General features: G+C 35.0%; 1 protein-coding gene and 1 long non-coding RNA gene across 4 annotated transcripts in view; both read left to right on the forward strand.

The window, feature by feature from the left end:
• The window catches only part of LOC138140024 (serine/threonine-protein phosphatase 4 regulatory subunit 1-like), a 75327-nt gene that overhangs the window by 14318 nt on the left and 35770 nt on the right, over positions 1-25239 (forward strand). The window contains exon 1 of one of the 3 annotated variants that reach the window (XM_069060709.1): positions 16934-17204. The exons of the other annotated variants lie outside the window; for them this stretch is intronic. The gene's annotated coding sequence lies outside the window, so the exon portion shown is untranslated. Of the gene's footprint in view, positions 1-16933; positions 17205-25239 lie in introns of those variants that run through there. 3 annotated transcript variants of the gene reach the window in all.
• On the forward strand, positions 6780-11306 carry LOC138132112 (uncharacterized). Its single transcript, XR_011159986.1, has 2 exons — positions 6780-7940; positions 7997-11306. It is a non-coding gene; the product is annotated as an uncharacterized lncRNA (long non-coding RNA).

Raw genomic sequence — 25239 nt, forward strand, 5'->3', positions numbered from 1 at the left:
CTGAAGAAAAAAAATCGGTTTCGTTCAGTGTCTTGTGGCGGCACGAACGACAGCTGTCTTTGATTTCATGTAGGCAGGTGGTACCTTTCCTGGTTATATGCAGTTCTTTTATTTAATTCAAATCATTGCTTAGTTGGGCAGGTGTTGCATACGTATGCTTGTCGAGGAATTTTCGATCTTGGTACGTGCTCCTTCTTTTGCTGAATAATGCCATATCCTTAGCACGCGCAGATGCTGCACATTTTAACACCAAAAATAAACTATGCCCGAGCGATTTATTTCGTCAAGATGTGCAAGCTGCAAAAATGTTAACATTTGTTTTACGAGTTGAAAGGTAGACGATTTTGTGAATAGGGTGAAATATTGTAGGGGAAGGTAGAAGGTATATCCAGGGTTATTCATCGGCCATTGAACTAGGAGTTTGCGGAATGCTGTACCCATTAAGTAGAACTGAGTATCTATTTTTTTTTTTTTCAAAAATATATCTCCATGGAAGATGTCGACTCTATTGTGTATTGAAGCTTAAACTTATAATTTTTTTAAATTTCAATACATACTTGCAAACAAAAAATTTCTCCAACCTCCATATGGACCACCCTATTGTTTTTCACTGTACTTTATGTTGTGTCTAAATTAATAATCACACTTCCTAGTCATCCTTAAATTTGGAAAAATAATCACAGTACATTTCTGTATTACGTTAAGAAAAGAAAAATTCTACTGCCCTACAGAAACATAAAGATGTTCGTAGAGATTTTTTCTTTTTGGGAGTAGGTGACAGTATTATGTTAAATATAACTTTAAATGTTCGCAGGGGGGCTCAGTCATAACAAAATTATAAATAGAAAAGCGCTCCCTCCTACGCGATGTACGCATCTGTATCTGTCTACGGACTCCATTGTCGTCAATATTATCGGTGTTTTATTGTGAATTTGGAAATCTGCTCGAAATATCTTTATCATATATAGGTGTTCCAAAAAACTTGTAGAAACTTAAATTGCTGTGATGCGTGCCAAGTTTGCCAACAGATTAGTTTTTACAAAACCACATTCACTTTGGACAGAATATTTACTGTCGAATCACATAAATACAATTTTTTTTCCTAATCAAGTGCTGTATAAGACTTGAGCGTACTTTAGGTATACGCAGTTGAAAATGTTTTTCGTCACACTTAAAAATAGAATTGTCTGAAATCCATCACGGTAACATCGTCAGACTAAGACGTCTTTTGTTGAAATGTATGCATAATTGACAGTTGTGCTGCTTTTGTTGTGAACCGAATCGCAGTAACTTCTGGTGCTTAAATTGGAGTTGCGTACTTATATTTAGTTGGGTTTGCACCGAATATAATTTTCAGTTTCCTATAATAATGTATGTACTTGTCTGATTAAGATGCATAGAAACAAGGTTTCATTTTTAATAACGACTTTATAACGACTTAGTAACATGGAATGATTGTCTATTTTGGATTTTCTTTCAGGGAATTTTACTTAAAAATATTGTGTTTCTGTAAATAGTTCAAACAATTCAAGAGGATATTAAGTGTATCAACCTAATTTTGTACAAGTCGATAAATTTCGCATTTTATGCTTTAATATATTTTTTCATTATAAAAGAAAGTAAAGTCTAGCACAATAATAATAAATACATAATAATAAACAACCAAATAAAATACATATTCACTTATATGTATTGTTTTCTCTGACAGGACATATTAGAAAATACTAAAAAGTATTGCCGAATATTTCTATTTCTATGCCTTTCAGTGTATTTTTAGTGGTGACAATTATGCTCGATTTCAACTTATTTCATCCATGATAATGGAATTCAATCTAGTCAAAATTTTGGAAGTGCGCTAAATAGATAATTTGTGTTCTTCTAACAAAAATTACATTAGGTTTTTAAGTATTTTTGTTAAAATTTTGGGCACTTATTTTTGAATACCTAGCCACATACAATAAAATTTACAAGAAGTTTAGCTGTAAGAAACAAGTAAAACCCTACTATTAAATGGTCTGCTAACATACGCTTTGAAACATCATCAACATTATTTACCATTCCAGATAGATTTCTGCTTCAGATGATTTTAATACATTAGCCAATAAATTAATTTCTCTTAAGTAAAAATAAATATATTTATTGTTTGAAACGACGTCCCTGAAGCTTCCAAATCTTTTAAAAAAGGTTTCACATTTGCTTTTGACAGTTTTGAGAAATTTTTCAAGACCTGGTCAGAAATGTAACGTTGAATGTGTTGTCTAGGCTCTAGGGCAACGGTTCGTTATCTGCTCATTTTGCTTTAGAGCAGTTAAGAGGCAGTTTACAAAGGAGAAAAATGAGAATTTATGACAGTTGAAAACAATAAAATTTTGTATGCAACTCGTTTCTGAGTAAATTGGGCTTCTCTAATTGCCTTCGAGGCCTTAAAACCCTCGCTACGCTTATGTTTTAATCTTGTCCCTCGGGCAATTAGAAAAGCACAATTTACACAGAAACTCGTTGCATAAATAACTATTGTTGCAGATATAGGTAAGCGTAAAATATTTATTTCTGTCTAAATAACAAACAAACGGTCAGTCAATGAGCGACAGGCCAATATACATAATTCTTTTATATCTTTATCATTTCAATGAATGATGATTTTCGTGAAAGATATCTAAAATATTTCATATATTTTTGTAGTTTTTTAATATTGACTACATTTTTGAGAATTATTCAGATCTAAATAAAGTATTGTAAAATTCAACAGACATATGGTACGTTAATATTTAATTTGACAAATGAATCTTTATTTTGTTTTTACATTGTTACTAGTTGGGATTCGCAGGTTCTTTGATTCTAGAGTCTATTTTTTATTTCTTATTATAACAGTAGGAACAGCAATTGTATTTTTTCTACATGTAGGTGTATTTACCTATACATATTTTGAACGAAAATTTTAAAGCTAATAAGATTTTGAAATATATTTTATATGTTTATTTTATTGTAATTATACGCACATAAATGCAGTTTAACAAAGACATTTTTTTGAAATGTTCTCCCTTTGATACACGCAAAAATGTTTTTGTAAAATAAATTGCCAACGTAACAACAATTTAGTTTTTGGGTAACTGTAAAAGCGACATTCAATAAATACGGAAGAATGGTTGAATCACCCTGTGAACCTTTGTACACAACCACATAAGGAGCAGATTTCACCGGGCGTTAACTTGTGTTGTGAATGTTGTGATGCATTCGCATCCGGTGGCGGTCAATGGCTGTGTTCGTCGTCCTATGCTTTGGCCTGTAAAGCCCAGAGTCTTATCAGCTTGCTCTAGTTTTTCTGACGAAACAATAATTTTAAATATGTATATGTAAACATTTTATTGGCAAATTCTACAATTTGTCCATTTATCAAAACACAAATTACATATTACCATAATTTACAAGCTTTATTTGTTGAATGCGGACAAGTGTTTCATTGATTCGTGTGTTTACATATTTTGTTTTTTATCGTGTGATTACAAACTCCCTTTTTAATCAGCGGTGTCGATTTTTTAATTTTTTGTAACACCTTTTTGTTGATTTATTGGGGCACAAAATAAATTTGACAAATTGTTGTTGATTATTTTTCGTTGCAACGTAGTTTATGTGAGGGCAATTTTTTTGAAAAAGGATAACATTTCTAAGCCGCAAACGGCACGGTTGCGGTAACGTGCTCATCGTTAGCAGCGCAGTGAATTTCTTCTTTTTTCTTCTGTCTCTCTTTTTTTCTTTTGATGAAAGAAGCAGCAAACGCCACACGATGAGGCTACCACAAAGGCGGGAAAGCGATAGTATTTGTAGTAACTGCGCAGTAGTCTGAGATGATGGCGTTGCGGGTGTTGTGCGGTGCGGGGTACAAGAATGCGGCCGCTGAGGCCATGCCGAGCCGATGCCGCGGCAATCCGGCAATGACCAAGGAGTGTCTGCCGCTGCAGCGGGATATGCATACATGTATGCAGTCCGGTCCTTCCAGGAATTCTTACCTCCTCCTCTTGCCTTGTGCAGCTCTACGTCCGTAAGCGGTCTGGTGCACCGCACCGTCCAAACACAACCAGATAATTCTCTTGGCGGCTCTTGTTCTTGATCAACGACAATCTTCGATGTGTACGAACGTGACGCGACACTGATGTCTTCTGGAAGGGATACTCCCATGGGAGACGTCTTCGAAAAACTGATTGATTCGTGTATCATGCGTCATTTATGAGATGAGATGCGGCTTTTTATTTCTGCCAAGATTGAAGATTTGCAAAAGACATTTCAAATGTCAACTTAAAAGACGATAAATTGCGCTGTGATATTTTACTTTTTTATTCCAAAGGTGTACCAAGTTCTTTAAAACATAATTTGAAGAAAAATAACTAGATAGTCTTTAACAAATTGTTGTTTTATTAAGAGAGTGAATATTTGGAAGTATTGATAGCAACAAGAACATTTTTTTGTGTTTCTAGTGTGACCCCCCTTTGAAACAGGTATTTATATTTTTCAAATTTAAACAATCTACGGATGTATTTTCTGTCAGTGGAAAAATTCCAAGGGAAATTGTTTAAATATTTTTCTGGAACAGGATTAATAAAATTACATCCCAAAAATATGTATCTGTTTTAGTTAAATTAGTATGTATAATGACAAGTTGTTAAAATGGACATCCATTTTTAATTACTGTAAACCTATTATACATACGGTTACTTTACATTGCATTGGTCTTTATTATGCAGTCAGTCCCAGAACTGCCTCCATATAGAAAACATGCATGTGCCGACAGCAAAAGAGACTCCAAGATGATTAAAATAAATTTTTCTGTTGCTCACATAACCGCGTTTTCAATTTCACCAATCCCAGAAGCTCGTCCTCAGCTATTACTAAAAAGTGGACAGATTGCTAGACAGCAAAAATTAATTATTGATATCGCAACAATCAACAAAAAGTTTACTTAGAATTTTGGCGTTTTCTGATGTGGAATTTTGTTGACATTTGGGGCGATTCTGTTTTAAAATTGACCAATATTGCTCTATAACAAGGTTGTAGTTGCTATGATATGAAGCTGCTGATTGGTTTGATGTATGCAAAATCAATGTTGTTCAATAGCAATATTGCGAAATGATGGCACAATTGTGCACTACGTAAGAAACTTCTTGAAGCAGAGTTACGGATCATTTCTGGAGTAACTGATACAATACTCTCTTGAATGGGAACTCTCAAATTAGACTCCGAATTTATGGGCCGCCGATAAATGTTGACTTCAAATGCCCCCATAGAAATAAATCCAGTGGATTCAAATCAAGAGATCTGGCAGGCCAAGGATGGGGCCCCTCTCATTCGATCCAACGCTGTGGATATTGGTTATCTAAGATTTCCCGAACGTCTCTGCTAAAATGCGGTGGAACACTATCATGCTGGAACCGGTCATTTAAACAGTACGCAAGAGGTGCATCTGCAAGCAAGTCCGGTAACTCCATGCCAATAAACTGAGCATATCTTTCACCCGTTAATCGTGGAGGAAATTCAAACGGTCCAATCTAGAGCGGGGAATTCGGAATTTTAACAAATGGAAAGATCCATCGTACTCATACCTCCCAAACGATCACCCAATAGCCCACAAATTTACGGAAAACCTGTGGAAAATGACTCTCATTGATTTTCTTCTGTCCAGACATGAAGGTTGTGATAATGATAATTGAAACAACCTTGCCGACAAAATAGCGACTCGAAAACAGTATCCGTGACAAGAAGTTTGGATCAGCATCGTTTTGGGTTATTATCCAAATGCAGAATTCTCGCCTAATTTGATAATCCTCCGGCAGAAGATGTTGGATTCGAGTATGGATGGCTCCTGTTATCGGTTAAAATCTTTGCACCACACTCTTGGATAAGATAAACCTATTTCCCGGGCAACTGTTCGAACACTCCGCGTGCCCTCCTCCTCAAAGACATTCAATACGGCTTCCTCATGCATCTACAGTTTACAATCCTTACGTTTCTGGGAGCACCCACCAAACAGGCTGCATCTAACCCGTTTCTCGACTCCGAGCGATCAAATCAAAATCTTCGAGAACTCTTTGAAAGATTGACTCTCTGAATTATAGAGTTAGAAAATTTTAAAGGGAATTCAAAAATAAAGGATACGTCACGATTCGGACATAGTTCTTGTGTCCTTAGTCCTAAACACCCAACTGAAATTTTAAGATCTCAAAATTAACTTGTTTTCCTCTTAACCAGAAGAGCAGCATTTAGTAAATGTACCTATGTATATTTTTATATTAAGTGAGACGCAGGTCGAGGTAGAAGTCTTTTATTCGGAATCGTATTGTAATATCCGCATTCCTAACCTTATACGAGGGCGGAAAGTTAACCATTCCTTTTTATCTTTACTTCCCTTTCTTGGTCAGTAATAGGCCACTTTTCTCCCTATTATAAGGTTTTTCCAGTGGCGTACTTACTGACAGTCGAAAAACAGTAGAAATGAAACTGCATCAAATTAATTGTTTATTTGCTAAAAATGTAATGATTCTGAATAAAATAGTATACGAGGTTTGTATGGGAATGTGTTTCATTTCTGTCTCGAGCATTAGTTCACCTCGGCTACGCCTTGGTCAACTATCTTAGCTCTCGACAGAAATGAAACACTTGCCATCTCGGTATGTACTATGAATGCTCAAAAAACATCTTCACGCATGAAATATAAACAATATTTTTTCTATAATTGCTTTCAGAATGAAATTTTAAAATTCAAATTTTTAAAAGAAATTGAAGTATCAACGCAGTGACCATGTTGCTAAATAATAGAAAACAGTGTGTGAAGTGAAAAACCGAAAAGCTTATGTGTGTGAAATCGCATTTTACACACTGTTATGTATTGTTTCTATAGTTTTAATCTTACAACAATGTAAGAAAATGACCCACTTCACGCATAGATATAGAAAAATAGCTACTTTTGTATCTAGTTTATAGGTAGTAAAACTACATGTAAGTAAGTGAGTTAATACTGCATCTCAAAATGTTTTTTTATGAGTATTAATTCAAGGTTTTTAATATTGTCGGTAAAATACCATTAGTGATTAATGGACGATAAGCACGTTATAAGAATGAAAGAAATTAATTTGATGGGATTAGTTGTTCATGGAAAGTCAGGAGATACGAGATTCGGTTATAAAAATCTCTTCTGTAGGTGCAAGTGAAATATGAAATAACTGAGAGGAAATTTACACTTTTAAACCTAGAGTAAAATAATAGTTAAATATTTATAAATCAGTGCCTACAAGATGCATTCAGGTCCGAGTTTTCGTGTAAAACTTTGAAATATCCATTCAAAAGTTATTTTTGTATTTTTTCGTCACAAACTTTTTTTTATTGAACCGATACCGACTAAGGGTGTTGGTTTGGCAACATGTGCAATCGATTCGTTTAATAATGCAGAGTGGCTGGAAACTTAGAAGGACAATTAACACCATCTATAAGTTGGTTGATTTCCACCTTCTGTAAAAATGTAAGGAACTTTTTATGTCTTTTTTACTTTATAAAAAAATCATGTTTCTTGAGTGGTCTGTAGAAGAGTTTCCGTATATGTTACAGTTTATAAATATTGTAATGTAACATGACAGAAGTTATAAAATCTGAGTCTAAATATCATTTCTGAAGTTCCACGATTCCCATTTTAAGAAAACAGTTTCCAACAAAGTTTATTTAGAAGCGGATAGAGGGCACCACCGTGAGATAAACAAAAACACACACACTGTGCACTGTCTATCGACATGCTTGACGGCAACACTGTGTCCAGTTCGATATGTTACCGATCAACAAAGAACGAGAAGAGTTTTTCCGAAACAAAGAATTTGCAGTGTGCAGTAATTGCTTCTGTGTACGTACCTACTGTAACGATGGTAGCCCAGGAGTAATCTGCGGTTTCAATGGCGAAGGTTGTATGTGCATCACTTTGACGTCACAACCGTAAGACTAACAAACTAATATCTGATAGGCAGCTATCGCACACAAGTTCTGCGTCATACGCGGAGGATCGCTATCGAGACGCATTCAAATTTGATCGTGCGCTCCGTCAAAACAAATTTAAAAAGAAAATCGTGGGCGGTGCGTCATGGGTTGATTTTGTCTCATCAAAGACAGGATCCTGTAGTAGGAAAAGGATGGCGACCGACCGCGTCGAACAAATGGAATTTGTAAGCTGCAGGCCGACACACAAATCATCAGGTTGTGTGGTGTGATGCTTTCCCACGGTGTTCGCCCCACGCCGTGTCGTACCCCGCGTCCCGTTTATCCAGACTTCAGCGAAAACGACAACAACCGGAGGCGCTAACATCGACAATGGTCTGATGGCTTCTCGTGAAAAGAACCAAGACGACCCCGACCGTCTTAGTTCTTCTGCGCCGCATCGAAGAACTGCGATGGTTTGTTTTGCTCGGGATCACGGTCTGTTCGGTTTTTTCACTATTATTTATTGTTTATGACGACTTTACAACGGGCAATACACGATTACCGATTACAAGAGGTTCTCATTCAAAGCTCTAAACTTACATAGTTTTTAACATGATTTTTAAGTGCCGGGATTTGTTTTATCCTGTTTGTTTTGAACTCGCAGGGTAAAAGATTTTCAAGTATTACTCTTATACTTATTTACTACTATCCACCGAAAAAATGCTGATTGTTTATTACCGAGACGGTTTTTCAGAATTGTTGAAGAATATTTTTAATGGCTGGGCACATGCAAAGTTGGAAGTTACTTTTGATAACTTTAGTCATGCAAGTACTGTAGATAGTAGTAAATACATAATAGAAATATTTAAAACGTTATATTCAATAATTTTTATCACCTTTGAATTTCTTTTGTATTTAGTTTTGATTCTTAACAATTGATGAAATAGAAACAGTAGTTAAATTGTTAAAAGTAAATATAAAAACGTTCTTATGTGTGTATGTACATATTTGCATATGTGGGAATTAATCAATAAGAATCTGTGGAACTTTTTTATGCATTTTCTCCACAGATTTGGAAAAGCATCTTCGGTATTCTCAAAAATTGTTAATACTACTACATACGTATGTTGGATATTTTTTAATTGTTATTGTTCGGTCCTTTACTCTATTTTACCAGTCAATGTTGCTTTGAAACAACTAATCAAAATACATATGGCAAAACTTGTGAAGATTGAAGAGAGCTTGATGTTTTCGTTATTTTTATAAGTAAAGATTTGAATTTTTGCACATACTTAGAACTTCATAATGTGCATTATTAGAGGTATTCAACTCAACTGTAAGTTGTAAAGCCAACCAACTGCAACTTGGTCAAACGGAGCCAATTTTCCACATTTTGCTTCGCGGTGAGAATATCAGTTACTAGAAGGATTTGTTCACGTACGGTTGAGTTGAGATATATGTATGTATGTATGTACTTCGAACAATACACCCCATGAAGTGTTACGACTGTGCAAAAATTCAAACCTCTGTTCCTAAAAATATTAGACCGCCTTCATCTTGAATGTGATTAAGGTTCTCTGCTCTTTTCAATAAAAATCTGAAGTGACATTAGGTATACATACATATTTCCAATAAAAGGTTTTTGTCGTAATAGTAGTTTATTTAATGAGTTTGTGTGTAAATTGGGTTTTTTTTGGCACGAGTGGGCCATTTTAAAGGCCCACGAGTGCCAAAAAGGCCCAATTTACACACGAACGAGTTGAATACAACGTTTTTTTGTTCGACGAGCCCCTTAAAGGCTCCTAATCGCTTAAAATCTTTAAAATTAGTTTGACGTTTCGTTTTGACAAGTTGTGACATTTATCAAAATCCGTTCACACAGGAGAAAATTTTAAAATTCTGACAGTCGAACAAAAATGATTTTTTTTAATTGCACGTAGGTATAAATACAACATATTTCCTTAAATATTTTTGAGAAAAATATAACATTTTTAAGTGTTTCTTATTTTATTTCTATGTTATACTGGGTGCCCCAAAATTCGCGGAACAACTCAATGGGGCAATGTCAACTCATGTTAGAAAATAATGAGAAAAATAATAAAAAAATTCTATACCTCTTAAATTTGAAGATATGGGGGCTCAAAAGGTGCAGCTTTGATCTCATTTATTTTAAATATTAAAAAAGATTTTGACTATTTATCTTTTACTAGCCAGTGGCATAATAATTCTGAACCATTGTGATCAGGTTTGCAATTATTTTTTCTCCCTACCGGTTAGAAATGTAGGCTGTGGATACCTCATTTGAGGTGAGAAAATTCAACTTTCTCGCTAAGGTAAGAAAGTTAATCATGAAATGTTTATGGTAAAACTGTACCAAAATACAAATGTCAAAAGTGTCAAAAGTGAAATAAGTTATTGATAAATGAAAGCCAATTCAATGAAGTAAGTTGGTAGGTCAATCATATAATCTGGAAAATAAACAGATAAGCTAGGTAGGTAGATTACTTTACCCTGTTTATATCAAATTTTCGAACAAACCTCAAATCTTCAAATGCTATGACAAGTTAATTAAACAAATAACACAGCCTACTATTCAATTCTCAAAATTTTCGTTTTAATCACGAATATAACCATCTTTTTTGACTTTTTTCAACAAAGTTGTGCCGGTAGGGAAAAAATTGTATTCAAACCTTGTTAAGAAAGTGTCCTTGCAGACCTTAGGCACTTACAAACCTCGTCTACGACTCGGTTTATAATCTTTGCCTGCGGACCGCAAGAAACCACTTTCTTACCTTGGTTTGAAATATACTATTTTCATTACTTCCAGCATTTCCAAATAGTAATTTTATGTCCGTTTTACCTCAAATAACGTACGGCAACATGGCTGTGATTTTTCTCTCTCATTTCCATGGAAACAACAAAAATGAAATATTTGCAGACTATTGGGATACATAGAATGTTTTTAAATGTTGCCACATTTAGTGTAACGAATAGGTCCATATCTTCGACAAAAAAGAAGATTGATTTTTTTAAACATTTTTACCTGATATTTTAATGACTACTTAACAACGTACTGCTAAGTTGTTCCGCGAATTTTGGGGCACCCAGTAGATGTGAGATGCAATTTTACATTTTTCACATTTTTTTATTAATACAGGTAATAAAGAACTTCAATATTTGTATAAGCATTTACATACATAGTAAGTTTTTAGTTTTCTTTATTTTTTTTTGTGGCCATAGTAAATTAGGCAATTTACGAAATGTTCGATATAAGTTTTAGGCAAGCTAACCTACATCAAATTTTGAGATTTATGTAGAAGATATTGTAAATTGTTGCAAATACATATGTACTTTTATTTCGTTGATTTATCTCATAATCAGAACAATTTATGCATTTTGTGGCATCAAATATTTAAAGAAGATTTGAAGATTTAATAAATTATTAACCACGTTGTTCCAAGAATTTTTTCATAATGATATTGTGGTTAATTATTTTTCTAATGGTTTTTCTGCATTTATCCAGTCGTAATATGCAAAATCTCTAATTAATTCCTTCTCGGAGAAACTCAGAATGGAGGTCATTAATATTAACACTTAACTCAATATTTATAGTAATAAGTAATTTTATTGATTATCCATACAGGTGTTACATATAATTTATGCTAATAGTGGTTATTATTTAAAGGGCGTTTATTATTCAAACATGGTAATGACTGTTTTTGCAGCATTTTATAAATGTCTTTTTTTATTGTTCGACATTGACAGATTTATCGCGAGAAACACGCTGCTTACCGTTCTTCAGTCGACGTTCCCAATTCGAGGGTGGATTTGTTGACATCGGAGCATTAGAATGGGTCCGTCCATCAGTTCAATAACCACGCACTAAGTGTAACATTCCATCGGTATCTCCTTGAACCAGCGTCCTTGTGGTCGGTGCATTCGCGGGGTCGCCGGACATTCCTTCCATCGAGGAATGCCCCTCAGGCCTCTCGATGGACACAAACATTCTGCCCGCTCTCCTCACCCTTTTGAACTGTTTTCAAGCTCGCGCTACCCGCGATACTACCTGAACCTGAACAGGATTTTGCACACATGTAAAATCGACCAAATCCTCCGCATACTCACGGCGTTTTCTTTGTTTTGTCCTCGTCGAATTATCATGTCTTTTATCCGAACGTGAACGAACCGGCGAAAAAGTGCGTAATTACACGGTCTTCGTTTGTGACGTATTTAATTGGCATTCTTATTTGCGCACCCTGTCAGACGAACCGTTTTCGGTGTGGTCGATTCGGTGAAGATTTCATCCAGGACGACTGTTTACTAGCGATGACACGTAGATAGAAGAATAAACGACGGGATTTATGAATGAACATTGTATTCAAAATGTTATCAAGGTTAAGTGATAGGAAGTTACAAGTAAACGTTAACACTGACGAAACGAGACTGTGTTTTCATAACATTCTTTTTTATCGGGGGCGTAGTGTTCCGATACCGATACTTGTTTACTTAAAAATACCTATTTTAGAGTTGTTATCGTGGATTGTTGTTGCCGTTGGTGATGTTTTTAATCTCTGTAATAAAATAACGAGGGGACCGTGACTAGTAGTGTTGCGTATTTACATCGTCATGTATTTGTTTTCCTTTTGTTTATTTGTTTCAATTAATGTGTACATATTTTCTTTCTAAGCGGTCCGTCCCATCTGCACTATTTGCATCGTTAAGTATCGTTCTGGAAACGGATATTTTGTTACGAGGAAGGTAATAATATGCGGTAAACTCGTTCGGTGAAGGTACATTCTTCGACTCCTAATCACAGGGCGGTAACCATCGGATTGTAATGGAGGCCCGTTCTGATTTCAACATGATACTTTTCACGTCTCACGACGTCGACTCCGCATGCACAGGGTGGGGAATCCATAATGAGCTTATTTTGTGTAAAGTCGCTAGATAAGTGGGAGCACAATAATTTATCTGTCGGACTCATGAATGAGGTAGTAGAGGAATAGCGCGATTTTTATTGAATGAACGTTGAGCAACAACATCGTTTTATCTGACCTGACAAGGCACCACGTATATATAGGTCGTTCCACGTCAAAATGACGCATTACTAATTATTTACGCTAGCTTCATTGAACGTACATGGAGTGCATTCGGTAAATTGGTGGGAATCGAACGTCGACGGTTTGTTTTTTTTTTTCGGCCGTCGTTTTCGGGGGGATGTCGATGATTGAGCCATTAAAAACGGCTCGTGATCCAAAGGATATTCCCAGTAATATCAATTAGATTAATTAACGGGTTCCCTGTCACCAACGAATGAACACCAAGAGCGGTAATGGCGAGTGCATCGGTGGCATTGACCCAGGGGCCGCCCAAGTTGAATGCGTTCAGAGCTCTCTGTTATATAACGGGGTTCTTATTGTACACAAGCGACGCCGTACGCCAGAAGGCGGCGCTACAGACCTTGAACCCCCTTGACTCCTTATCGATTTCCACCTAAATCTTTATCATGTCTGTGTGAAGGACCGCTTCGAGAGTGGCGTTCTGTCGGTTTCCTCTGATCTATAAGTATAGGGTGGTAGACGTTAGGACTTGGATTTATTCGGGAAGCCTATTTATTTTTTAAATTGTACACTCCACAATCTTGGCGTACCGTTTCCGAAGAATAGTGCAACTGTGACTTAATTGATGTTTACCGTCAACTATTTTTACGGTACTTAATTCCTGGGTTCCGTACAATAATTGTTGACACTATCTTGTGTCCACCCAACCCCCGTTACCGATACCATTGAATTGTTTCACAATCAATATTAAGACACCGCTTTTAAGTAATAATTACGGAGGGAACAATTTTAAGACTTTTCCAGAAAGAACAAAAAATTGATGGTCGCTCTTTTGGTGAAAAGTTTGTCTTCAAACATTTACTTTTTTCTCATTGTTTAGTTTGTCCATTAGTAATTAATTGTTTCCCGGTTGACAGTTCTTTGAAGGTTTCGTTTTCGCCAACTCGAACGTTAACGAAAATATTTATTCAAGGAAGTACTCACGATTCTTTCCACGATTTGCATACGTACGAATAGATTCGCGTTACAATATGGATTTGCAGAATTTGAATGAATCGTGTATCATAGAAAACATTGTTGAGTTCGTTTTTTCATTATTAAAAATAACTGCTGGAACAATTCATGGGAATATTAAATTTGGTTATTATTATAATGAACATACATATTATAAAAAGGGGCAAATTATCTAAGGGTTTCTCAGAAAAAGTAATGAACTAGGTAGACAATAAAGACCTGGTTGTTTGGCGGCAAGCTCAAAATTCAACTCCTGGAAGTCATCTTTTAGTAATGACAGGTTCCAATTATGACCGCAATTAATGCTACAGAAATCTTATGAGCTTGTTAAAAAAAATATCTGTATAAACTGCTAAATTGCATCAAATATCTACTCAATATTTTTTGATAACAATCAACTGAAGTGTATTATTGTATGCCGCTTTCATCAGTCATTTAAATCGTGGTATATAAGAGTAGAGGTACCGGGTGAGTCAAGTTTTACCGCCCGAGCGAAAACACCTTTTTCTAATCGATTTAAAATTCTCAAAAAAATTCAGAAGTGATTGTGTATCGCTGTAGAACAGTCTGTAAAAATTTAAAAATTTTTAATGAAACAGGTAAATATTTCGTTTTAATTCAATAATCGCTACATTAATTTACATAATTTTTTACTGACAGTTCTTTCACAAACATTTAGGAAAAATTTGGTGTCATTGAAATCATGGACACATCACTGGTTTTTGAAATAAATGGAATTTGATAGTAAAGTGCAAAATTTAGCTATGATTTATTATTAAATTGGAGTTGACGTAGATTGTTTATGGTAACCTTTAGGGACCTAAGAATAACTAGAAAAGTTGTCAACAGATGTTTACCAACAATGAGATATTTGTTTATGAAGCTAATAATTTTCTTTTATGTATGTGAATTTCATAAAATGTGTTCTTTGAAAATTAATTGTGATTTATGAGCGTGTACGAAAAAAAAATTGTTTTTTGCACAATTTTATGGTTCTGAATGAAGTGATCATGGAAAATTGATTGCACACATTTGAAGCCTTATATCATAATTTTTACTAATTTTTAATAGGGTTAATCGTGCGGACGGTAGGTAAAACTTACTCACCCGGTACACATCAGATATCAACCACAAGTGTTACTTTTCGACGCTTGTAATTAAAGATGTTTTGAATTGTGTATAGGTACAAATTGCCAAGTTCTTTTCCATCCAGTGACATTTGGTCGATGGTTGAATACATACAAAAAAATCATTGTTGAAATTTGTTTCCGAAATCGTGAGAAACAGTCCAACGAGATGTTGTTTTCTATTGTATAAAGTCTATAGACAAATTTCAGAATAAAAATCAAGCTTTTCCAGTTGACACATTGAACGTGTCTTGTATTTTATGTGAACGTACTGAACTTCAATTCTCAGTTGTTACACAACATGTGTGAATAAGATTTTTTGTGAGGACGAGTTGATTTTGACGTGATTAGCTTTAAAACGGACACTTGGTCCTATTATTCTCAGTAGATCGAAAAATCCAACCATCTAATTGAATTTTTAAAAAATGAAGAACATACATATTCGTCCCATCAGACGGAAAATTTTGAGTAAAAATTCATCCTAAATATAACACTGTATGCTCATCGATAAAGAGAAATCTATTTTCTAAACTGATTGTCAAAATATCGTTATGTTTCAATCATCGTTATATCATTTGACAAACGATAATAATAAATTCACAAGGGACGACAGTTAATGTAATCTGGTGGGAATTTTGTAATTGTTAATTGGAAATACATAGTATAGGTTGGTCTAGTAATGGAAATTCTGGATTTTTTCATTTTTTTTTTATTGAATTAGGAGAAAACAAGGAAGATTAATTTCTCCTACATTTATTCCAGTAGTAGAGTACGTGTCCTTCTTTTATACAGGCTAGCATAATAAAAATAAATAAATATATGTTTCCATTTGAAAAACAAAAACAGTTAATGTTGAAAAAAATAAAAAATGAAGCCGTTTTGTAGTACATATTTTTTTAACCATTGTATTGCTTCTTTTGTTTATTAAAATTGGACAATAAATAACAGAGCTCCGGTTTGCAGCGTTTTTTTAGGAAACAGCCTGTATAACATTGAAATTGAAGAAAAGTAAAATAAAAAATATAGTAAATAGGTGCTCTTGAACCGTAATTATAGTTTTTTGTTGTAATTAGTGTGAAAATAGAACCAATTCGTATTCAAGCGAATACAATAATAAGGTGGTTAACTGGCCAGCCAGCATGAGATAAGTCTGAACATCCTGTATACCTCATCGGCCGAGGAATGTGCCAGCTTTAACCTGCCGGTGTGTTTGGACCTCTTTTCTCAGAATTGACCGCTGAAGTTGCTTCCACACGAGTCGGCTTTTCGGAACGTCTAGGGAAAATAATTATGTCGGATGCCCACACACCAATTTTCCCCAAGTTCATAAAGTACAGTGACGTAATTGTGTGGCGCCTTTTGACGTCACGTAACCCACCGCGCAGTCATTGATCGGAACGGATACGAAGGCTCTTTTAGATTGTTTCAATAAAACTGGCCATTATTCATTATCGATGATTTATTTGGATACCCGTAAACGTATTTGGCGGTGTTACAATAAAAAAGGAAATAATTTTCAGCTTTTCACAGAAATCGTCGGCGGTCGGAATCGTCAGCGGTGGATTTGTGAATTTCGAACTAACGGATCATCGTATCATCGTCTCCAGTTTGTGATTTGTGATAATGCGGACACGTTCGATGAAGATTTAAATCGTAGCCTTTGGATTCCGAGTATACAACTTCCGGAACGGGCGAGTCCAAAATAAATGCCGGGGTGGCACCGGCCCCTTCCACAACAAGACCACTGCGCCATCTCGCCATGTCCCGCCGTTTCCTTCAGTCGTTTCGAATGTTCGAGGAGGGAGTGCGGCACCGCGTTGTTTATTCTCGTCCGATAAATCGTTTCCGTTTTTTTCATGTCGAAAATGACGATCGATCCCGTGACGATCGCGATCATCGACGCGTCGTTCGCGAAACGGGAATCGACCAGGATCAGTGCGAAGTGTTCGAACAGGATGTGGTGTCTGAAGCCCTGACAAACACGTGTACACGACACATGATTCTGACAGGATGCTACAGCGGCACAGGAAACTATTTGTTATGCTCGTTCGAGGTAAGACGTTCGTTCGTGCGACGACGATCCGGGCGCTCTTCAATTCTTCAATTTTTCTCCGAACGGGGACAGCTTGGGCGTTTGGCCGCCGGCGGGCAAAGGAATTCGCGGACGTGCGGCCAACGTGTTCGCGGATGGCACAGATGTGGTCTCGATTGTGTACAGTCTTCCGTGTTGTAATTGGAATGCGCGCGGTCCGTTATAACGCAAACAAAACAAACCTTTCCGCTCTCTTCGTGGCCGCGACCAACGGCGAACCGTTTAATTGCGCATAACTAGCATATTTGTGCGGCGATGTCGTCGCCCATCGGCGGCGGCGGCTCTTCCCCCGAGACCGACGTCGTGATCCCTAATTGCGTGCACGCATCGTCCACGACCGACGCACACATTGTCATGATGTTGCAATAATTAGGCGGCGATGACGGCGCGCACAACCTACTATGATGACGCACCACTCACAAGTTCTTCATTCATGAAAGTCGGCGGCACCGGCCTGGTGCACTCCCGCGCAGCCGATGCATTTTCGTTTTTTATTTTTTCGCTTTTTTCCCCTTTCCGTTTTCGATCGGTTCGGCATTTCGTTTTCGCGACGTCGATCCGGCTCCTCACGCACAGGAAGGTCGTCCATGTTTGATTTCTGCGTACCGTGACGACCTCGTTTCCGTGGCCGGCCTTGGTACCGTACGTCTTCCGTCTTGTTTCTCATTCATAGACAAGTGCGATCATAATTACGACGTATCAACTGTCGAAGTTGTGATGACACCGTACTGTTGATACGGTCCGGAGTTTGTTTGTGAGTCGAGAGCGGACGGTTCCGGTCGAAATTATCGTCGAGATGACGTGTCATCTGTGACACGGTCACATTCTTTCGGAACCCATCGACAATTTTTTGATGTCGTTATTATTTCAGCCTGCATAAAAAGGAACGTAAAATGAACTAACTAGTTCGCACGACTAGTGAAGTCGCGGGTCAACGAACCCAGGAATTCCAAGAATTTCACTGTAATTCTCGTGGAAACTGGCGATTTTTTTCACATTTTTCGAATTTCTAACAGATCGTATTGAGACTTATAGGTGATTAAAAATGTTTTTCGAAAATTTTCAAAAGGATTCTTAACGATGCTTGTTTACCAGACAATCAATAAAGATTTATACGGGAGGACCGTAGATCTGAAATTTTCGAACACAAAACACTTGGTTTGGTTAACAAATTTTTAACACAAAAAGATACATTATTTTACCTGGTCACTACTTACCTGGATTTCTCTGAATTTTATGGGCCAAGTGGATGGCAGGTATAAGTTATTTTCAACCGTAACCTTATTTTGTGATTTTTCAACCTTTGGAGAACGATCACCTTTACAGGATTTTCTTAGAATGGATCACCAATTTAAAAAAAAAATAGATTCCCAACCCAAATATGTATAAACATTTTGCGTTTTTCTAAAAAAATGTGGTAGATATGATATTATTTTGATCTACATAGAATACTTCGTGTAATCTACGAAGTAATCGTAAGTGGATGCTTGTTTAAAAAAAAACACATTTTTAAGTGCATTGTGACAGTTTTTAAGGGTTTTCGAGTACCATTAATTACTTGTGTTCACTTTTGCGTTTGAGATTAAGTGCTAGTATTTGTTTTATGTAAAAAGAAAACGTAAAAATTTGAATCCGCGATGTTATCCGGAATACGTTGTGAATGTTGTAATGCTTGGGGGTAAAACTACGGTATTTGGTTTGTGTATTACTAAACGAGCGGGAGGTTGTTGACTGGTCGTGTTGTGATTCTGTCTGAGGCCTGCATTCTTTCAGCAGGTCATACAATCATGTCTCATACTTTAGTGGTGAACCGTTCGGCTTGCTTTTACAAAACAAGATATATACCGGGTGGGGCATCGTATACGCGCACGCGAGAAATCGCTACTTCTAATTAATTAAAATTGGCGAAATTTTATATACATGACTAATTATTGATAAAGTATATTTGAGAATTTTTAAAACATTTTTTGTTAATAGATAAGGCCGTAACAGTTTTATTAGTTTTCTGAAATTAACTGTTAATTTACCTATAAAGTTTTTACACTAAATGAATCTGTATCTGCTAGCCCATCAAACCCTGGTGGCACAATTACAAATTTTAACTTGGTTAGCTAAATAATTCGCTTTTTTATTTAAACGTAAACCAGACGGGTGATTTACGGCACAATGGTATAATTTCCCAACAAAGGTATAGCCGACCGTTTTAAACCTTTTTGCCATAAAATTGACAGTTTCCATTGTCACCTAAATTTACGACAGCACAAGTAGTAGGTCATAAATAAAAATGATTTTGAAAGTTGAAATGTAAAACTGGGTTTAATTCAAAATCTAATTGGTATTTTTTTCCATAGATTTCGTAAATAATTGTAGGAAGTGAATCTGGGTAGGTTAGTATAAAAATCAGAATTTGACTTTTTGGTTGAAATTTACATTTTAATTTTTTTTTTGGCTTTGTTTGTAAGTGAAAAATTATCAAAAAATTATGAAATGTACCTTACCAATAGCCAGGTAAGTCTGAAAAATTTCGACAATTTTATTTAATTAGAAGTCGCGATTTCTCGCGTGCGCGTATACGATGCCCCACCCGGTACATGGCTGCATGAAGAAGCTGTAATTTAACATTTCTACACTTTACAATTAGTATTATTCGTAATTTTTTTGACAGTGTAATATATCTTAAATTTTTGCTGTGTATTTTTCAAAGAAAATCTAATTACAGTTATTTTTACTTTAAACGTATGTACATTTACACACCCTCCCACAAATGTATAGGTGGTACATTATTAATCCAGTCATTATACCTACATACATATGTACATATTTAAAAAATCACTGAAGCTGGCTGCAGTTTTCGTACATATTTCCAATTAGTACATAGATATAAATAATGTATCAAAAGTAACCATCCATCCGGACGAAAATAAAATTACATAGTGTCAAAACTGAGTTTTTGTTAAATATCTCCTTATCTACTGGTTCTACGATCGAAACAGTTGTCAAATATTTATGTTAGAAAGTTCGCTACGAAAAATGTACTGAAGGGCTAATACAGTATTTTTAAGCACTAAATGAAAGTACATACATATTATGTAGGTACATTCCAAAATTCAGCTAGCTTGGAAATCCTAACTTCAATGCTTTTTTTGAATAGAGTGATTGGGTTGTATTTAAGTTTAAGCTTATTAAGTCGTAATGCGTGAAAACATTTGCTTGTACGAAAAATGTGTACATAGTACCTTTTCTGTAGGAAATTTTCAAAATTAAAAATTTAATAATGGTTCAGTCATAAAACCATTAGATGAGAAGATAGTTGGCAAAAGCTCGTTTTAACACTTCCTAGGTACAACGGAACTAAAATTTAGTTATTTGGGAGGAAATTCCTAAGAATCAGCCATAATTACAGGACTATTTTATGTACGTATACTCGATTAAAAGATATGTTTCATGTTGTTTACAAAACCGGGTGGTACCGTGATTAAGCGTTACAAAGGGCTATACCGTTTCAGGATGATAGGTACTCGTATATGTTTTGCTGTGTAGGTGGTCAAAATGCAGATACATAAATATCTTCTGTGAATTTTATACATTAGCAAAACGTTCGACGAGTGACATTTTTATGTTCACATGATTCCACACAAAGCGATATAGTTTCAAAATTGTAGATAGCAATGAATTTTTAAGATAAAAAGGCTCTGTACAAATAAATATTTCACCATCGCATGATGTTATGAAAGTTGATACAATTTATTTGTATTTTCTATGTTACAACACGCCAGTGCTGCTAACTGGTAGGTATATGTACTTTATTATTACTTTCAACAGCAACAATAAGTGGGATAGTAACGAATGAATGAATGAAAATTTTGGAAAGGCTGAAAGGGAATGTTCAATTCTAGCAAAGCGACCAATTAACTAATATTTTCCCTTTTTATTTAACATTGAGATTGATGGACTGGAAATACAGTATAGCTACAAATTTGACGCTTGTTTCGATATTTATTTGTCTTCATGTTTGTTTCTTGTTAAACAAGAGTTTTGTAAAACATAAATGTGGATTAATAAAATGGCTAAATTTAGTAAACCTGGTAGAGCTACAGGTAGTGTTCTGGTCTTTTATTACCCTTATTAACAAGTTGCAACTTGGTTTATTACTTAAGTTATGACGGAGTAAGATAACGAACAGTTGATGAATTGTAAAGGATGATGATTTATTTGTTATATGTATACCTACCCTAACATTACAGAATATGTTGTTTTTGTTTATAATAAACCACCTTTGTTATAACAGTGGTATTGAATAAAAAACGTGAACAAAGAATGCGTAGGTAGATCGATGAGCGCTTCTAAACACTTGATTGATAATTTTTTTCACGTTGAATCAATAATAGGTATTCAATATAGAACCAATGAAGACTGTTTTTAAATAAGTTTAAACATTTCCCTACTTATTACATTTTAGTTAGGAAATTGGATGATATTTTCTGCAGGTATTTTTGTTTACGGTACCATGAAAAATGAAAATGTTTTACAAAGGCATACCTTAGGTGTGGTAAATTATTAATTAAATTTTCTTACGTTTTTTTGATGAGTCACTCGGTACAAAATTATCTCTCAGTGCTGTTATTTTTTTTTAAACCAAAGATAGATAATGTATTGATTTCTTCTCTGTTATTTGTGCATTAAAAAAAAACGAACATTAAAATTTATTTTGTTTTTCTAAAGTCTCCTAAATTTGGTTAGGTATACCTATTTAAATAATACATATAGGAGTAAATGAAACTTTGGCAAAGCAAATACCCATTCGGGTAGGCACGGTATAATTTTGTAGTGATATCATTCTTAATTCATTTCGCATTGGTATGTAGCATTGTCATACCTTAATAAGTTATTCTAGCTAATTCGAAATTTGCATTCCTAACATGTCGGTGACGCAAAGATAGCTTTCAAGACAATGTTAACTGTTTTTGATATTATACTGTTACATTGCGAATCGTTTCTGTATTGAATCACCGGTCATTTGCAGTTGTCTCCATTGAATTTGCTCGTTTTCATTCGGAATGGCCACCATTATACTTCCATATTTTCGGAAATTGGAGTGATATACGGCGCACCTGGCGAAATGGTTTGGGTATCCCTATTGGCTAAAACTTACCCGAGCACCGGTCACACATAGGTATAGGAAAGCGAACCAAATTCTCTCTCACCCCTAGTCATGTCGTAATTCAATGATGACGACGATTCACATGCCCCACGGCACTGCAATAATTTCACTCTAGATTCCTCAATTGCCGGTTTTCGATGATGCTGTTTTTCCTGATAGAAATTTAATCAAGTGTCAAAACTAGATTACGAAGGATAAATTGCTTCTTGATGCGAAATTATATGTAACGTAGTTAGGTTATTTTCTCAAGTACATAGAGTACATACTTACTTTTTGTAAACATAAATTATTCTTTGAAATATCTTTCATATGTATACTATACCGATATAGATTTGGTTACATCAGTAAATACTTATTACCTATTACATTGATTTTGATTTTTCTTTTGTTTGTGGTTATACAGATTTTTATTACGTAAGAATTTGATATTACTCATTTGAGACAAAGTTTACTTTGACAAAGACGATTTAATCTAAACAATTTAAATTACTCATAGAAGTCAAATCATTACACAATGCCTAACAAATTCAATTTAGAACGTACGTGCCTAGATTTGTTATGATTTTTAAGTAAAAAAAAAATAATTGAAGGAAATAGGAAAGTGGCCTATTTTTTTTAGTAACTACCAATGAGTTTAGAATTGTTTTGTACTATAAACTGTCACAATACTAATAAACTAAGGACTCCAAAACTTTTTACATTACATAGGGTATTCCACGAGTGATAATGAGTCCGATGCAATTGAAAATGCAACCCACAATACGTTTGCAAAGCTAACGTGGATATTTGTTTTTTAATTTAAAAAACGTGAATCATAGTTTACTGTGCAGTTTCGTAAATTTTGACAGAAATGTCATATTCGCCTGGTTATATGAAATTGTGAAAAAACAAAGAATTTTTGGGAAAATGTTTGTCTGCATAAACGCGCAACGGCAGAGGCATTTTATTATTACATTCTCCTTAAATCATGATCATGTCTGTTTTCTCATCACTCGAATACATTTTCGTAAATGTCAGTTGTGACAATGGTATAACCGTACTACCCTTATCCAGAGAATCAATCATTAAAATTCCTTGCCAATCACAAAAAACAGTTGCCTGGCAGAGATCATCATCCAGTGATTTTTCGACCATACTTAAACAATTTTGACCATTCGCAATTAGTCGATTTGGAAGAATAATCATCCCCGTATACGGCCAATACTTCTTCAAGCATAATTTTTGGAGCTTTTCCTTGTTTTGTTTGGAATTTTATAACTGTTCGATATTCAAGTTTGTTCATTTTGATACGCGACAACACAAACTGACAGATATTAGAACTAATACTGCTGCAATTGTTCTCGAAATTGTCAAACACATTACTAAGGTATACGTGATTAAAAACTATTGTAATGAAAAATTACATTAAAATTGGAAATGGCCCAGTCCGGGAATATAAAAACGACCCCTCGTACATAGGTATTATAATTGAGGGAGAGAAATGCATGAGTTTTCCTGAGGTGCTGTTTGTAGCCAGAGGGTGAAGCCCGAAGGCTGCAAAGCAACGAGAGAAAAATGAGCATTCTCTCCAGAAGTACCTATATACAGGGTGTTAGTAAATGGTTGGGAATAAAATTCAGGGTGAACTCATTACGAAAAATGTGGCGTAAAACCTAAAGTGGGTCTATCGATATTTTGAAACCACTTTTTAAACACTAGTTAACATTTTGGGTCGTTTATGATGGTCTCATTACTAGGGGATTATTTACCTACCCTGTAACAAAAACTCTCGATGGTACCTGCGGATTATTGAGGATCTCACTACTTTTACGACAATCTTTGTTAGCGGTCAATAAACCACTGAAGGAAGCAAAAGGTCGTTTTAAAATATCGATAGACGCACTTTAAATAAAGTTTTTCGTTAAAATGAGTAGTTTTTTCAAAAAATAAAATGTAGTCCACTGTTGGAGAATTTCTCTAATTAGTTCATTTGTCTGCCTAAAATCGCATTAGTTTTGAATTTTGACATACGTTAAAAAATTCAACTTTTCACGTTAAAATTTTTTTTTAAACCATTATTAAATCGTAGTATTTCAAAAAAAATACGAATATGCCAGAATACGTTTATTTTTAATTTTTTTCTTTTTTTGAGAAAACTCATTTTAACGAAAAACTTTATTTAGGTTTTAAGTCACATTTTTCGTAAGGAGTTCGCCCTGAAATTTATTCCCAACCATTTACTAACACCCTGTATACAACTTTTTTGACGGTAGGGAGTAGAAAGAGCACAAAAATCTCAACTTTTTAGAATAAAAAAATTATGACAAATGAGTAGTTATCTTTCGATGAATTTAATGGATTTAGTAGTCTTTGAGATTCACGCCTTGACAACACAAATTCCTTAATAAATAAAGTTGATAAACAAAGGGTGATTCAAGTTTTACCGCCCGCACAATTCATAATTAATTCAAAGAACACATTTATGAAATTCGCATAAAAAGAAAATTATTAGTTTTTGGATTTCATATTCCAATTTTAACATTAACAGGAAAAAATGACCAAGATTTACAACTACAGCTAAATTTTGCACTTTAATATAAAATTCCATTTATTTAAAAAACCGGTGATGTTTTCATGATTTCAATGACACCAAATTTTTCCTAAATGACTGAAAGGACTATCAGTGAAAAATGATGTAAATTTATGTAGCGGTTATTGATTTAAAATGAAATATTTAACTGTCATTAGAAAATTTGAAATTTTTACAGAATATTTTTTGAGAATTTTAAATCGAATAAAGTGGATGTTTTCGATCGGGCGGTAAAACTTGAATCACCCTGTATAAATACAGTGTTG

This window comes from Tenebrio molitor, chromosome 1 (assembly GCF_963966145.1).
Source record: "Tenebrio molitor chromosome 1, icTenMoli1.1, whole genome shotgun sequence".
NCBI lineage: Eukaryota > Metazoa > Arthropoda > Insecta > Coleoptera > Tenebrionidae > Tenebrio > Tenebrio molitor.